Source organism: Podarcis melisellensis (assembly GCF_964234715.1).
Source record: "Podarcis melisellensis genome assembly, chromosome: 8".
NCBI classification, from domain to species: domain Eukaryota; kingdom Metazoa; phylum Chordata; class Lepidosauria; order Squamata; family Lacertidae; genus Podarcis; species Podarcis melisellensis.
The window spans coordinates 34934301-34950665 of record NC_138540.1 but is presented as its reverse complement, the minus strand read 5'-3'; the positions used below and the strand labels follow the sequence as shown (position 1 = coordinate 34950665).

Below are 16365 nucleotides of genomic sequence, written 5' to 3'. Positions count from 1 at the left end.
CTTTATTGGCCAAGGGAGCCAGAGTACAGCTTCCAGGTCATATGGCCAGCATGACTAAGCTGCTTCTGGCGAACCAGAGCAGTGCACGGAAACGCCATTTACCTTCCCGCCGGAGCGGTACCTATTTATGTACTTGCACTTTGACATGCTTTCAAACTGCTAGGTTGGCAGGAGCAGGGACCGAGCAACGGGAGCTCACCCTGTTGTGGGGATTCGAACCACCGACCTTCTGATCGGCAAGCCCTAGGCTCTGTGGTTTAACCCACAACGCCACCCGCGTCCCCATCGCGGGGATTCGAACAATGCAGCAAAGGTGTCACCCCAGGTATCAACGGGCAGAGAGTTTCAGAGTATACGGGGAACCCTATACCAACTATCCAACCTTTATGACTGTTCAGACCAAGGCAGCCATTTCTTAGGCAAATGGCTTTTGAGGACCCTGCTTGATTCTTCCAGTAAGAAGTGTCATCCCTATGAGGAATGGGTGAATAGCCATTTTTTACATCACATTTCTGAGCAGTAACTCAAAGCTTGGCTATGTTCCAGGTAATTATACAAACTGTAGTTTGGAAATAAGTTAAATAAATATATGCCAGCTTTTACGCCTATTGCATGTCTGCAGGAACACTGCCCTGGAAAGGGTGTGATGAAAGGATTGAAGGAGAGGGAATGGGACCTACTCTAAATTTTGTGCCAGTGTAACAACAGTTGAACCCTCAAAATGTTTGCTGGACCACAGCTCCATCCTACCTGGCCATTGGCTATACAAGCTGGGGCTAATGGGAGCTGGAATCCAACATTTGGAGAGTAAGTGGTTTCCCATCCCTGGTTTAGCCTATACCCAATTATCAGCATTAAAAATTACGGAGAAGTTGAGCCTAAAGAGCATGGAAGTCACCCACATCAGGCTCTGGGATAAATATAAATGGTTAGCCACACACACACACACATCCAGAGTTGCTGTAGCCACAGGATACAGAATGCAAAAAATTCTGGCCAAGTTAGTGTTGGTTGCTTTTTGTCTACTCCACAAGAACCCACAGTTCTCTCTTTCTCAAGCAAGAACTAGTGCATCTAACTGCTTCCTTTTGATGAAAAAGCAGACTTCTCTTGAGTTAACTAGCTATATTTATGGAATGTCTACAATGTTCTTCTAGGAGTTCTTTTCCCGAGTTAATTTTAAAAAGCACACTGGTTACATATCACATTGTTCAGAAAACAATTTTTTCCCCTTTTCACTATGGTCCACTTCACCATAAGTGAAAACATGCAAAGCTTTCCAAAAGTTTCAGAATCAAGAAAAAATGCAAATAAAAAGAGAAGCTTATAAGAAAAGTATTCTATTTTTTGAAAATGTTACAAGTCACCATGATACACAAACAATGGGAATTATCAAGATATGGAACTAAGCCAAAAAAACCCAAACCGTTTAGAGTTTACTTGAGCAATTGTTTTATTAAAGGTGCTCCAAAGTACTCATTGTCAAGTTTATGAGTTGCCAACTAAGCATCTACACTAAGCATGTGTCCAGGCTCCCCACTTCACCCTACTCCTCCACCCTATACTGCAGTCAAGGCAAGGTTTTTTCATGGCTGACTGAAGCATGGGGGAATTGGGGGGCAGGTCACAGCTGGGAAGGTAAGGGCTAACCATTTCCTCCTCCAGCTGTGACCCTCATGCCAAAAAAATCCGATCCCAACTCCAAAAAGCCTTGTATTAGAGACTCATTTCAGGTCTAATTCTAGCAGCAGAGGGATAATTTTAAAAGGTGACCAAGTTGCTCTCTCTCAGGCTCATCTACTTTCACAGGTAAGTTGTGAAGCTGCAAAGATCTACTCACAAAAAAGAGAGGAAACAAATATAACTAAATAATATAACTGAACATCAATAAAATTCAATTGACTCAGGCCTATTTTACCATGCTAGTTTTATTTGTAACTTCTTCACACGTAACACTAATGCAATGAACAAGTTTCCTAAATTTCCAAATAGCAGCAGTCGTGCACAGATTAGAGCAGGGGTAGGCAGCCCAGCACCTTGCAGATGCCCTGGACTCCAACTCCCATCAGCCACAGCCAGCTTCAATGGTCCAGGATAATGGAAGTTGTAGTCCAGCACATTTGGAGGGCACCAGGTTGTTTGCTCCTTGCTTAGAGCAATGAATTCTGCAGTTTGGGGGACATTTGTCAATATTAAAGCAGTTCAATGAGAGTTCTGATACTTACAAAAGATTACCTCTTTAAGAACTGCTGTAATATATGTGTTAAGTTCCCCCAAAATGTAAATTTCATTGCTCTAGTTTGGGGTAGACAACCTGGATTTAACTACTTTTTTAAACTCAGTAAAGCTGGTTAGATAATTAACTGGCTTTCCTAAGTTAAAGTAGTTCAATCATCTTCATGTTTCAAAAGACAATAGGGCATCAAATGCAATCACATATTCCAAACAAGAGTTATTATGGATTTCAGCAAGCCTTTATGGTGAAAACCAACCACAAAGGGTCAAAACCTATTTCTACTAGCAATAGCAGAAGAAGAGTGTAGAAGTATGTTCCCAACATTAGAGTAAGTCTTCTTGTCTCCAAGGAAGCCCTAAAGTGACCATCTATGACAAGTCAGTTGGGTTTTCTGTCATCCTTCAACATTCAGAACCCACAATCTGTAGGACAAACAACTATATCCTATTTCAGTCATAAATACTTGGATTGATACATGGAGGAATGGAGATCCAACTAGCAGTTTCAATCAAGTTTCCACCCCCTCCCCCTCTTTTCAACTTCCACTTAATACTTCTGAGTACAAAACTAGCAGCCACTGATATAAACAGTTCTTTCAAGTATAGTAAGTACAACTCTTAATTCAGGAAACTTTGCTAAACAGTGCTGGTCAGAAATAACTAGCATTTTCTAGGGAATCAGCCAAAAATCAGTAAATCTTTCTCTGAATTTCAGTACCCTGAGGAACATACAAAATGTCTGAGAGTCACACTCTGCTCAGCTATAAAGATTCACCACACACACACACACACAGTTAATATTTTGGCAAACACACAGGATTCACAACTGGCCAAAATGCCTGGATGTGTGTTTTTCAAATGCATTTATAGCTTTTGCTATAACCACTGGGTTGGGGACAAATGGGAAATTGTCTCCTCTATAATTTGTAGGCTTTAGTCAAACGTCTTAAGGTGTGGACTAAATATTTTGCAGGTGCCTAAAAATATGGCGGTGACACCTATGAATCTTAATTTTTTAAATCTTAAGTTTTTAGGTTTTTTTACTACCTATGCACACAAACTGTATTTGAACAAAACAAACAAACAAACAAACAAAACCTTGAAGAATCCTGAAAAGCAGCACTAATAGTTAATCTGAAATAGCCAGAAACATATGATTTTCAAACATGTCAATACACAACAGCGGTAAGAAGATTATTCTTTCAGCATTCAGTTTCTCCCAACTGATTAAAGTTCAAGTTGCTACTCATTAAACTTATTTCAGCCCAAGAATGCATGTTAGTAGAAAGCCACATCTTGTGATTTTGCTTCTCTCCTAATTCTGGAAGATATGTTCCTATCTTTAAATAATTTATACCACAATAGACACGGAGTATGGAGATTGCACTGGCAGCAAGTTTACTGAGTGAAAGTCATCTTCTCAAAATGCAGATGGCCTATTACCCATGTCTGTTCATTTCAATGGGTCTACTCTAAGTAGGACTAGCACTGGGTGCCACTTATAGTTTCCAAAGTACATCTTTATATCCAAAGTTGAACACAGAAATGCTAATTCTAGCATAGCTCATAATGGGGACATGTGTATTTTAAAAAGACAGCATAAAATATAATAAACTGACAGTCATTTAGCATAGTATGCATTCCTCCAAACATGTCAAACTTGGCTGAATTATGGCAGGGGTGAAGAACCTGTGGTTCTCCAGATGTTGCTGCACACCACCCACAAAGGTAGAAAAATGAACTTCCTTTGGGGAGCAAAGTAGTTTCCTATTGAACACTACAGTCATACCTCATGTTACGTCTGCTTTGTGTTATGTTCCTTCAGGTTACGTCCCGCGGCAACCCGAAAGTACTGGAAAGGGTTACTTCCGGGTTTCGCCGCTCGTGCATGCGCAGAAGCGCAAAATGACGCCACACGCATGTGCAGAAGCAGCAATCGCAACCCGTGCATGCACAGATGCGCTGCTGCAGGTTGCGCTCTTTTCATGTTGCGAACGGACCTCCGGAATGGATCCCGTTCGCAACCAGAGGTACCACTGTATTCTGCCTCAACATAAGGCAGAGCTGTATAACCCATGATGATGAGCTTCATCAATTACATATAAGTTGCTGGATTCAGCCTCCACCTCACTTTTGTTGCAGGCACCACTACCAAGGCAGATGCTCTCGCAGGGGCTGCCTCAAAGATTACATTGCCCTTCATTCCTGACTACTGGTCATGCTGGCTAGGACTGATGGGAATCTTGAGGATTAGGGTGTTTTACTCCCTCAATCAGAACATCAAAATGTTTGGTGTGTTGTTTTTTTTTTAAAAAAACTCCCTCAGTCTTGCTTTTAAAACTTACCAGAGATCAAGTATTTTGAAAGCATTACCTCTTGCTAGAACAAAAAAGATACATTATCAGCAGAGCTGCTACATCTCCTAGATACAGACACGAACTAGTGAACCTTTATTGTGAAACAATGTATTTTTAAAATGTAATTAATGCAATATTATAACTGAACAGTGTTAACTAAGGTTTGTGTAAATTTGGAGAATTCACAAAACAGTTCTTTCCTTTGCTGCTGCTGTTGTTTTTGAAACACTTGAGTCAGCCACCTCTTAATTTACCTTTTTTTAAAAACAAAAACAAAAAACCCAGCGATATATCTCAGTATGAAAGGTAGTTGGGCTATGGAGACAGCAGTGCTTGTCCTAGGCAACAATCTCTGACACTGATGGCTACTTGTGTTCCTTTCCTGATCAGAGATGTCTGCCACAGAGGCACCCATTCAACAAGAACAGTGTCACCAGTATTGCATGGACTGGAATCGTAGAGAAAACGGAAGAGTGGCACATTGTCTTAATTCTCAAGATTAATTTCAAAAAAATTTAAAATTCATCAGAAGGTTTGAGCCTTTTTGATAAGAACAACGTAGCAACTGTGCTTCCACATCTTCACTCACCATGGCCAAGTGTGCTGTACACGTCTGGCAAGAATGGTGAGCCCCCAGCTTTTCCCCTGAACTGTAGAGCCGCGTAATTTCTGCCCCAACAGGCGCATGGAGATATCCAGCCCCCTCCCAAGCTCCAAGCTTGGGAAGAAGGCTGGCGTCTTTTCGGATGGTGCATTGGTGAGACACCTGGAGTGCACTGGCAATGTAGAACCACACAGGCAAACCCTCTCCCCAATCAGCCCCCTCCCAAGCTCCAAGCAGCGTCAACCAACAAGGGGATGTTGAGAGCTCCAAGCTCAGCCAGCAGCTGTGGAGCCCTGCTTGTAGGGTCATTTGCACCAACCCCAACTATTTCTGCTACGTCACTAATAATTCATTATAATTTAAGATTTCCCTTTTTAAAAAAGAAAGAAACCTACATAAATAATATAATTCCAAGAAGTTAGAAGTTCAAACACAAGTGTTCTAGAATACTTTCAGTATTACTTCATAAAAGATTCAGGTAGGTAGCCATGTTGGTCTGACACAGTCAAAATAAATAATAAAAATAAAAAATTGTCCAGTAGCACCGTAGAGGGGATGCGGGTGGCGCTGTGGGTTAAACCACAGAGCCTAGGGCTTGCCGATCAGAAGGTCGGCGGTTCGAATCCCCGCAACAGGGTGAGCTCCCGTTGCTCGGTCCCTGCTCCTGCCAACCTAGCAGTTCAAAAGCATGTCAAAGTGCAAGTACATAAATAGGTACCGCTCCAGCGGGAAGGTAAACGGCATTTCCGTGCGCTGCTCTGGTTCGCCAGAAGCGGCTTAGTCATGCAGGCCACCTGACCCGGAAGCTGTATGCCGGTTCCCTCGGCCAATAAAGCGAGATGAGCGCCGCAACCCCCAAGTCGGCCACGACTGGACCTAATGGTCAGGGGTCCCTTTACCTTTACCTTTAGCACCTTAGAGACCAACTGCTACTGGACAATTTTTTTATTTATTTCAACTTCATAAAAGGTTCCCCAAGCTGCCTTTAGTGCAGTTTGCACAATAAATGTATTATTTCAAACTCAAAAAAGACGGCTGTAGAAAAGTAAGCGGCCTGCAAGTCATTTTGAAGGCAATGCTAGGTTTAAAGAATACTGAATATAAATGAATTCTGGAGTAATTTGTAAGAGTTTCTTACAAAGCCTTTAGCTAGTTATTATCATTACATGAAAGACTCACTGAAGGCCATGAGATTTGTCGTTCACAAAGAAGCATCTCTTACTTTTAGTGAAAAGACCTGTGTGATATTTTTAGAAAAAAATTGCTTTTGTTTAATACAAACACACCTATCGGTTACTGGGGTCAGGCTCTTAAAAAAAACAACAGTCATGGAAGTTTAACACAGCAGCTGGCTACACACTGCATCAACTGGCTGATCCCTATAGTGACACCAAGAAACTCTGTCCCCCTTCCCCGCCAGTGCCTGAAGCAGTTTTACACTTTAAAAAAAAAAAAAGATAGCTTACTCAAAGCCTGCAAGAGTCAAGACTGACAGCTATGCCAGCATTAATCCTTCAGTATTCATGTCTGTTTGGGAGGAAGCCAGACTCACAGCTCATCTTGAGAATTTGCTGTGTACTCTATTTTTGTATTACGTCTTTCAAACTCAGGAGCACATTTTAACACACCTTGAACTTAAAAGCCCAAATCCAATGAAAAGTCCTACAAAAAATAATGGGATAGTGGCAACTAACTTTCTCCACTAATTTCAATGGAACTTGGGGCTAAATTGCATGCCACCAGACAAATGCAATAATTTTATTCACATATAAAGCGGGGTGCCTTATCCACATGAAATGGAACTAAGGGGGGAATGAAGCTTAGCCATGTGTTTAGTCTACCATATTTCACTTTGCTCTGATGCTTCAAGTGCTTTTCTCTCAACCCATCACATAATTAAGGGAAAGTGAGTCAGGCTGGTGAAAATGCTGCTTGAATAGATATGGGCAGGTGGGGTGTGTGATTTTGCTCCCCATGCCCATACACTGTTTTTCACGCAAAAATAATAAAGATAGGGGTGAAAAGACACACACATTTGCTTTAAGTGTGACTAGGGGACACACATGAATGCAAACATGGTTGGCCCATTACATTTGGTTTGGGCCGTAGTCACTACTACGTTTAGCTAGAGAAGGGTCAAATTTTTAATTTTTATTTTTTTTGTCTCAGCAGACAAGAATCAGCTCTTTAAATATTACTTTCACCAATGGGAGAACAGAGAAACCGACATATCAGTGATCTGAAGGACAATTCCAATACAGTATTTTCAACATTAATTCTTATATAACTTAAGAAAAAAAAGGATAATTTTCAACAGTTGCTATTATAAACTATTTGCATAGTTTTTCTTATCATGCTGTTCATTCATTCATTGCATTTGTATCCCACCTTTTTCTTCAATGACTTCAAAGTGGTTACGTGGTTCTCCCTGTCCTCATTTAATCTCCACAACAACCTAGTGAGGGAAGTTAGGCTGGGAGGCAATGACTGGCTCAAGGTCACCCAGGGAGCTTCCTGGCTGAGTGGAGATTTGAACCCTGGTTTCCCAGGTCCTAGTCCGACACCCTAACATTCACCGTCTTACCTCACAAAATATTTCCATTTGAATGATCTTTTCTTCATTAAAGCTAGACTCGAGGGAAATGCTTAAATAAATGCCACCACTTTAAAAGCAGATTTCCCCATAAATTCTATACTGAGTCAATAGTTGTATCTTTAAATGCATCTTTTTTACATGCAACTTCAATAATAGGGTTTTTTTTAAAAAAAGAATCTGGCCTTGTGTGATTAATGGTTATTAGCAGTACATACTCCTGACAAAAGTATAGATATGATCAACCAATGCTCAATTTTAACACCAGAAGTAGATAGTACTGGTATTGTAACAATAGCGCTGGAAAAATCCCTGGCACTGAAGCTTATGAATTTCATCATCTCTGTGTAGTAAGCTTGTCACCTATACATTTGATGCTAGTATAACAGGATTTAAAATATTTCTTGCCATGCCTCCTAAAGTAATACAGGCACCTTCCCACCTGCGTGTGCGATCAGCATGTGCATGACTGCTGACACACATGCCGTGTTCAGCACTCAAAGGGAGCAGGGTGGGAGCAGAACGCAGCAGAGCGGGATGGACTGGATTTGCACCCATCGCACTGGCACATGTGGCAGCCAGGAACCCCTGTGGAAGCAGGATTCCCCTGTACTAATACTGAACTACCAGAGAGAGTAAGAGTGAGAGTGAGAGAGAATATGACCACATGATTTGCAATTATCCCTAGTTGCGTATCAATGCAATTGTATGGCCAAAAGAAGCCAAAACATGATTTGCATCTCAATTTTGTCCTTTTAAGCCATGATATTTGGTTGTGTCGACAGACTCAACCTATTTTGGCTATTTTGAACTACATTTCTTTACTTTGTTATTATTAAAAGCAGAGTTTAAAGAAATGTTTGGGCAATCTTGATCAACTGATATTTGATGTTAAAACAGTCTAGTAAGTCTTTTAATACTACACCAAAGCTCAGATTGTTATCAAGTTTCATTTCAAAGAATTGACAAGGTCATTTAGGAATTTCATCCCTGGGAATGTAAGAACTGGAAGGTTACATAGCTCAATGTGTTGCCCAGCGGGATAAGTCAGCTGAGTTTTTCATTCTTACTATGCCAAGTTCCTTGGGAAAGGAGAAGGATTAAGAAAGATGTTCAATTTGCAGAAAAATCAACAAAAATGAGTAAGACAAAGCACTGCTGAAACCTTCTAAACTAGGCATAAACAATGTATTATCAACAAGCTACATACTGCCTGCCAAGAAATTTCGTCTGGAATAGCTTTTAGCCAAGGAGTGAGTTGTCCTATGCAACTGCAGGACTTTGTATGGGTCAGGGTAGAAATCTTGGTGAACACTTGATTCACAGACACTGACTTATCACTTCCAGAAGCAGTGCTAAGGTACAGTAAAGGACTGGATAGGGGTTAAACTGATATTCAGTTCAGACAAAGGAGGTATTGCTGGTGGGTCTTTCTTGGTGGTTGGTGTTCAAACTGTTCTGAAAGGGGCTGCACTCCCCACAAAGGTTTGGGAATCAAACATTGTCACTAGAAGCACAAGGAGCTTATGTGGTTCAAAACAACTTCAATCACCTTCATCTGATACACCAGCTATGACCATATGAGGATGGGGGTAGCTTGGCCATGGATACAGACACACTGGTAATCTCCAGCTACTGCAATGCCTTTAAACGATTATCTAGAAACTGTAGTTGGTTCAAAATAGGACCGTAAGATTATTAACTGGAGCTGGCCATTTCAATTACATTATGCCAGGGTTTTATCAGCTTCACTAGCTTCTGGGCTGAATTTAAAGTGGTGTTTTGAAACTTTAAAGCAAGAGTTGGGAAAATGAGGCCCTCCAGATGGAGTTGGGTTCCTACTTTCATCGTCCTTGACCACTAGCCATGCTGGCTGATAGAACTGGAGTCTGTGTGCCCCTGTAAAGTGATACAAGTGACTATTAGGAAGAGGGTCTTCTTGGTTGTAGAACACTTGCTGTAGAATAACCTCCAAATAGAGGCCCTCCTAGTACCTACTTTATTGTCTCTTGGGCAGCAGGTGAAGATCTTCATAGCCATCCAGGCCTTTTAAACACCTAGCATTTTAAACTTGCAAATTCTGGGCTCTCATTGTGTAAGTGTGCTTTATTTTACTGAGCTATTTAAAAAGCTCTATGCTGCATTTTATTATCTTTCTTGATGCTTGTAATTATTATCTTGCATTTTATTCTCTGCCCCGTATGCTACCCAGGGAACATGTGTTGATAAGTAGCCATATAATTCTAGTAATAAACAAAGATAGGAGCACTGCCAAATATAGGAAGGCCAAGTTTCTACAACCATGCCTTGCCAATTGCTTGAAAATATTTCCACTTGCAGAAACATGATGGAGAGTAGTATGCATTACTTTTGAGCTATTCATCTCTCCTCTGGGCATATAAGAATGCAATTAAAATCTCCATGAGTAACTTGTCACAAGAACACAAATTTTTCATTCAGTTTGCAACCCTGTACATATGTGCACACCCCAAAAACAGCAGTTGCACACTTGTAAAGTTATGTAACTTTGCAACATTGGAATTTGCCCTGAAGGTCATTGTAGGGCACAAATTTCAAGTTGAACATGAAATAAAATGTCAAAGGCCAAATGGACAGTGAAAGCAAACATGAGTGGGTGGATAGTATTGCAAATCTGAATCTGGTAGACCTGAGATTGACTCCTGTCTCTGCCATGATATACATTTGCCATCTGTAAAATGGAAACAATAGTCCTACTTCTACAGGTACAAATATGAAGACTATAAAGTACTTTGAAAATTAGGAAACTTGCCTTGTAAAAATAAAGAGTGGTAGCTAATGCTTGGTCTACTCAGAGTAGAATCAATGAAATTAATTGACATTAATCAGTAGGACTAGCTAAATAAACAAGGGGGTGTCCAAGGACAACAGCTGCCATTTGTACTACATTGTTTTCATGGCTAACAACAATTGCTTTCCCACCCTTTCAAACTTATGGTTATAGACTCAAAGGCTGGAAGAAGAAAAAGATAGCCCTCCTTGTTATGAATGAACATGGAGCTGACTTTCTGTGTCCATCTATACTTGGAGCAACAGTGGAGAAGAGAAAGTGCAGCCAAGATATCCTACTGTGTTTGCTCAGGTGGACAAACAGAGCAGGGTTTGCAGTGCTCATGCTCTCTCTCCCTGTCTGCTGTCACCACCACCCCCAGCCATAAAGAGTAGCAGAAAGTGCAGTCAGAAACTAGGGACAGCCCTAGTCACCGGAAAGCAATATTTCTACACCACAGGCAATCAGGTGAGTATTTTTGTTCACAGGCATAGTAGTTGATTTAACGATTTACATCTAATATATTTTTTTTAAAAATAAAATAAAATAAAATCAGTCTTTAGGCACATTTTTCCTAGACAGCAATCCACTTCTTTTATTTAGACAGGGCTGGGAAACCTTTGCCGCCATGCCCCCAAGTGCTTCTGGATAACAACTCCCATCATCCCTGATTGCCCATGCGGGTTAAGACTGATGGGAACTGAAGTTCAGAAACTTCTGAAGGGCCAACATTTTCCTACCCGATTTAGGACCCAGAAACTAAAATCAACACATATTTCTCAGTATCCGCGACTGCGTGACCAGCCAGCACAAATGACCTAGATGCTTGCACATTTCAAACGACAATTACAATGTATCCCAGAAGAATACTACTCTCTTTCAGGTCCAACAATAACTGGGTTTTCCTCACAGCTAAGGAAAAGCCCTTCTTTCTGAAGACCACTGTTGACTGGCCTCATACTACCAACCATATAAGAAATATGGGTTGCCAACTGACCAAATATCTTTGCACAAGGGCACATGCATTCAATATTCAGCAGCTATCAGCAAAATCCACTTGCTCAATAGGAATCCAGTCTTCAAAAGCATTCCGTGATGTGGATTTCAAAAGCATAGGCTACTATAAAGAAAAATGTTAAAATTTTAACTGCCCTGCTCCATCTACACATGCAAAAGTATCAAGATTTTGATAAATATTTCCTTATCAGCAAAGGGAAACAATCAAACGAAGACTGGCATGGCCTGTAGCCAATTAGAACATAAGGCAATGTTAATTTCATTTCCCCAGTGCAGTAACCATCTCCTGAAGCAGGATCTGTAGGAATAATTCACACTATCTGTTGAAAAAGCAATGTACAAGTAGCCAGACTTTCATTATAATTGTTTTTAATTTGCTCCTGTGTAAAAGTACAACTGCATTCACATTATGAGCTCCCATTTTTTGGAAGAGAACTCACAATAATAGAGTCACAAAAATAAACTGTAATAAAGGAGACTAATTACTGCCTGAATGGGACAGACAGTCAAAGAGACAGACAAACAGATTGGCATCCAAGTAAAGTAGTTTACATGGCAGAAGTCACAGAGGAGCATAATGCATTCTATAACTGGAACCACACTATGACAAGTCAATGACTACTGTGCAACACAGGCAGTTTTCTGCTGTGAGTGAGTATTCTATCAGAAGGTAAAAACTAACGAAACCTAAACCATAAAATCCATAATTATCACACCATTGATTTTATGTGATAGCTGCACCTCATCATTCCCTTGTTGGCGCTCTCTGTCAAAACGGCTATACCTGTCAGCGCAGATGCCAGTTTCAGGAGAAAGTATTGCCCGTGAAGTGAAACAGGACAACTAAATCAGGTTATGTAACTGGCCACAAAAGCATCACCTCAATGGTAGCTGTTGGGATGAGCCACTCCCATGATTCCTCATGAGCTCCCAGGCTCAACTCCCCCTTCCTATGTAGACAAAGGAAGACATTATGAGCCTGCGGCATGCACCACACTAGCCCAGAGGCTTCAAAAGTATCTTCAAAAATGTCTGAGTAGCATCTCTGGTACAAAGGGCCTTTCAGCAGCTAAGCAGCACAAGTTGCCGCCCCTTTTAGATAAACCCCGGCTGGTCTTTGTGACCCATAACGCTAAAACATCCAAGTCATATTTAATGGATGTTGTACATACCTTTGAAGACTAGGCTACTACAATTGATTCAGAACGTGTAACTGGCCAGTCGGAACACATCTCACCAGTTCTTGGGTGTGAATTAAAGACTACATAACAAGAAAAGAACTATCGAATATTATCTCAATATATGATTACAGCAGAGAGACTTGTGTGGACAAAGATGGAAAGACTTATTGTTTAATATGGAGGAATGGTTGTTGAGGTTACTGGAGACAAAGCAGATAGGTTTGAGAAGAGAAAAACCATTGCTGACATTTGTGTGAAAAAGAAAAGGAAATAATCCAAGACATTTGGGTCAGAGGATTGAGGAAATATTGCCTAACAGAAAGTAGATCAGTTGGATGTCATTGTAAAGTGGATATTTTGAATAATTTCTTGCATGTATCTTATTTTCTTTTTAGGTTTTCCTTTGGTGTCCCCTACTCTGGGCCGTTTTTGGGGTCTAAGGATTACACACACATGAAGGGGGTGGATGGTTGGTGGAAGGACCCTGAATGAGAGGCAGGGAAGGGAAGACCTTCCAGGATGAGAGACTAGGAAAAGGAAAGGAAAGCTCCCAGGTAAGAGCTGTGAGGGTCCATCACTCAGTGTGAGACATGGGTTAAGAGAGGACTCTGCATTTTCTGTTTCCCTTTTCTCTGTATTTTTGTTTTTATTTGGATTGGTTTCTTTTATCTTATTGTATTATGAAAACAGTTTAATAAAATCTTATTTTTAAAAAAATAAATACAGTGGTACCTCAGGTTAAGTACTTAATTCGTTCCGGAGGTCCGTTCTTAACCTGAAACTGTTCTTAACCTGAAGCACCACTTTAGCTAATGGGGCCTCCTGCTGCAACCGCACTGCCAGAGCACAATTTCTGTTCTCATCCTGAAGCAAAGTTCCTAACCTGAAGCACTATTTCTGGGTTATCGGAGTCTGTAACCTGAAGCGTATGTAACCTGAGGTACCACTGTAAAGCTCATCAGTTCTGGATCAACTGCAGTATTTTCCTGACTGTTTCAAAGTGCTGGTTTTAATATTTAAACCCCTGTATACTGCATAATAAGGGACGCAGGTGGCGCTGTGGGTTAAAGCCTCAGCGCCTAGGACTTGCCGATCGAAAGGTTGGCGGTTCGAATCCCTGCGGCGGGGTGCGCTCCCGCTGCTCAGTCCCAGCGCCTGCCAACCTAGCAGTTCGAAAGCACCTCCGGGTGCAAGTAGATAAATAGGGACCGCTTACCAGCGGGAAGGTAAACGGCGTTTCCGTGTGCGGCTCTGGCTCACCAGAGCAGCGATGTCACGCTGGCCACGTGACCCGGAAGTGTCTCCGGACAGCGCTGGCCCCTGGCCTCTTAAGTGAGATGGGCGCACAACCCCAGAGTCTGTCAAGACTGGCCCGTACGGGCAGGGGTACCTTTACCTTTACCTTTTATACTGCATAATATACAGCGGGGTCCCCAAGATGGCACCTGCAGGCACCAAAGCCAGTACCGAATATGGTGCCTGCAAAATGTCTCCGTAAATATAACCCCATAAAATCAACAATGCACCAGAAAGTGCTCTTTCTGCTCAGTTCCTACTTGCACTGGCTCACCCTCTCCTACATGGACCACACACTCTTAAACATGCCTGAATTTCACTGGATGCCAGGTTTGTTCATCCACCCTCCCTCCCACTCCGAACAGAGGAGAGGTATAAAGACCTTCTTCATGTGAGCAAGTACAGTGGTGGCTGATATAGGTGCCTTTTTTCCATTGTTAAAGAAGTGTGTCGGTGGGCAGGAAATACTTGCATGATTTGTCTTTTTCTGCTTCTTTAGATGTGGCTGCCATTTTGTATTATGCCACACCCCCATAGCATCCATTTTGTGACACTTTCTCAAAATTCCAAATGTGCCCATCAAGGTTACTGACCCCTGGAATACAGAATGAAACCTAGGAATCTGCTACCACATGAACCTGAATGACAATTATAATGATCCAAGGCAAGTGGGTATTGGGGAGAGAGCTTCATTGGTGCTGGTATCCCAGCTATAGGATGCTTCTCCCCTGCCCAGGATGGCTCACCTGGTACCCGTTTTCATGACCTTTAGTTGCCATATAAACTTTTTTTATTTGCCCAGGCCTTCAATCATTAGAAATTTTATTGCTGCTCACATTTGAATTCTGGCTTCAACTTTATCAACTGCTGTGTCATTTATGGTGTTCGGGTTTTTTTTTAAAAAAATATTTCTATTGGATTTCACATTGTTTTACATCTCATTAATATATATAACGCCTTGAAAATTATTTGAAAGGCTGGTACACGTATATCTTTGAATATAAATACATAGCTGGCACAGAAAGAGTAAGGTAACTGCTATAAAAGTTATGGAAAAGCTTACACTCAAAATGGGACAATCTGAAGGCTTTAAGTTACTCTATATGGGACATGTGGCATTATCAGATTTGCTGGTAATTAGCTAGCTTGAAGGTGAAAGTCTGCAAAGTACTTTTTGGCACCAACAGATTGATAGCAATAATGGATTAGCTAGTGCTAGAAATCTGCCACACGTTAACAGGGTTAGAGAAAGGTAAAATTAATAGTCAGGGGTCAGCAAGGTTTATCTTGTCTGGGCCGGATCGGTCCTGCGGAGATCCCTCTGTGGGCCGGATTGTGCGCACACCCCTGTGATTTTCAACATCTGCACATGCGGAGATGCCATTTCTGACACCGCGGAAGCGAGTCCCTGCGCTGTGTGGGTTTAGCGCCACACGCGAGTGGGCAGCTCAGTTCGGGGGCGGCTCATGGGCCAGTCAAATTACCTCCGCGGGCCACTTCCGGCCCATGGGCCTTAGGTTGCTGACCCCTGTTAACAGTGTAGCTAATTCAAAAGCCCTTCAGATTGAGAATATATATGGGAAATGATGAAAAACCTCAACATCATTTCTTCTAATTGTGAAGTTGGCAGCCCCTGCCTACCAGTACAACAGCAAAACTCAGCCTCCAAGAGAGAAAAGTTCCTGCAAACACAAGAGGCACTCCAGGTATGCAGAAAAAGTTGTGTATGTGTGTACACGTAGGTTTCAAGAGACCTATGGGGAAGTGTGGAAGGATAAAGGGAAGGCTGACACCTACACCTGTGCATTGCTCTCAAGCTGCCCTGTAACTTTTGAAAGCATGACAACAGATTGTAGGAACAACACAAGACTATTCATATTGGCAGCTGGAACCTAACACTGATGGGGTGCATCATGACCACGATACCCTCCAGCTCAAGATTCCTTTAAAAGGGTACAGAGGGATTGGAAAGATAAATGGTTCCCTTAAAACAGATCAACCCTTAAAAGGACTAGTTAAGCTGTGGATGGGCCACACTCATTCAGCAGTTTGAAGTATTCTGGAAGAGGCAGAAATTAAAGAGTCTGCACACCTTCAGGTATGCATTTTAGGGGAGACTTCATAGCTTAGTGAGAGAGAACCCATTTCAGACACTCCACTGGAAGATTCAGACACAGATGTCCTAGTTCTATGCCTGGGCCCTATTGCACATTAAAGTAGGAGAAATGATTTCCCTATCATTTACTTCTCTTGATTATTCACAGGCAGGGTTT

At 41.7% G+C, this 16365-nt stretch overlaps 1 protein-coding gene across 2 annotated transcripts in view; it reads right to left on the bottom strand.

Moving 5' to 3' along the window:
- The window catches only part of TENT4B (terminal nucleotidyltransferase 4B), a 55425-nt gene that overhangs the window by 23274 nt on the left and 15786 nt on the right, over window positions 1–16365 (bottom strand). The window lies entirely within an intron of this gene.